Consider the following 1,730-nt stretch of genomic DNA (forward strand, 5'->3'; position numbering starts at 1 on the left):
TTTCTGAGTTCAAGGCCAGCCTGGTCTACAGAGTGAGTTCCAGGACAGCCAAGGCTACACAGAGAAACCCTGTCTCGAAAAACCAAAAAAACAACCAACCAACCAAACAAACAAACAAACAAAAAACCAAACAAGCCTTTAGGATTTTCCTCTCCTCGGTTCCCTGCAGTTGACTGTGACACAGATGGCGTCCCTGTGCTAATCACGGGGCTGCTGAGGTTTGCTTGTGAAGCCTTCTCCGTCTGATCTTCTCATTCCTCTCTCTCCAGGACACAGGCTGCTCGTGAGTTGCAGCAGAGGACTGTCCTCGGGTGTCTTTATTTTTCTTTCCTCTCTCCTTCAGATAGATCAGTTTCTACTGACTAGCTTTCAAGGGGAATCGAGTTGATGACCCATACACCGAGGGTGGCATCTGTTTGTGGTTGGCATCCACATGGTTATGATCACCTAATGTGCAGGTTTCCGTTTTCTTCCCTTTTCATGCTGGGGGTTAAATCTGGGGCCTTGTGCCCAGAGTCAACACTATCACCCAGCGACTTCCTCAGCCCAGATCTGCCGCTATTTCCCATGTTTATATTTGATCCTTGTATTTCTCTTCCTTCCTTTATCCCGCTGCAATTCCTGCATCAGCGTTTTTGACAAATCTAACATCAGGGCCATTTTGGGATTGGCTCTTTTCTTATCTGTGTCCCCCTGTGGGTAGGGGCAGGGTTCCTTCTCTTGCCTCAGACTGAGCAGTTCTTTATTGTACATTAAACTTGTGACTGGGGCTGGAGAGATGGCTCAGTGGTTAAGAGCACTGACTGTTCTTCCAGAGGTCCTGAGTTCAAATCCCAGGAACCACATGGTGGCTCACAACCATCTGTAATGGGATCTGACCTCCTCTTCTGGAGTGTCTGATGACAGCTACAGTGTACTTATATAGAATAAATACATAAATGAATCTTTAAAACAAACAAAGAAACCAACAAAACTTGTTTCTGATTTTCATGCAGCTGGCTATCAAGAGTTGAAGCCAGTCACCCTGAATCAGGACCTCTGGCTTCCGACTCTCAGGTTGGAGTTGAGAAAGGCCGCGTGTTAGCATCAGAAGCGAGCTTCCTAATCCAGTGATGAAGTCACCCACAGGCAACAGGGACCTGCACATCTGTTACCATGGCAATTGCCATACATTCCCAGCATCCACCTGGCCCACCTTTACCAGTGCTGCATTGCATCACAGCCCAAATAAAAGGCAGCCCTGAACTTAGCTCTCTTTTCCTCTTCATCCCATCTCCCTCCTTTCCCCCTTTTCCCCCACAATCAACCTCTCCTGTGGAATTGCGCTGGTCTGGTGTGATCTGTCTGGACGAGCCACAGTTCTAACACAGTACTATTGGTGCTTCCCAAGCCCTGTAGCTGGGGTTTCCATCCCGACCAATCCTCAGGACCAAGCTGGGGTTTACTCAGATGGAGCCACCTAGATCCCTCCTAAGGGGCCACCTTCACCTCTTCCATATGCATCCTTAGCTGGTACCTGTGGGAGTCTCCATGCTGGCTCATGTCTGTTTGTCCCTCGTGTGTGTCCAAGGTGGCTTCTCCCCATCATTTACCATGTACATTAATGGGTTGAGCACAAACAGCCCTAACCTGAGCCCTGGGCCCTTCCCTGTACAGGGTCCTCAACTGCCCGACTCTGGTCTGTGACTCTAAGGAGAGCCCTGCTTACCTTCCCTGCCTGAAGGCCAGCT

This window comes from Mus pahari, chromosome 9 (assembly GCF_900095145.1).
Source record: "Mus pahari chromosome 9, PAHARI_EIJ_v1.1, whole genome shotgun sequence".
Lineage (NCBI taxonomy): Eukaryota > Metazoa > Chordata > Mammalia > Rodentia > Muridae > Mus > Mus pahari.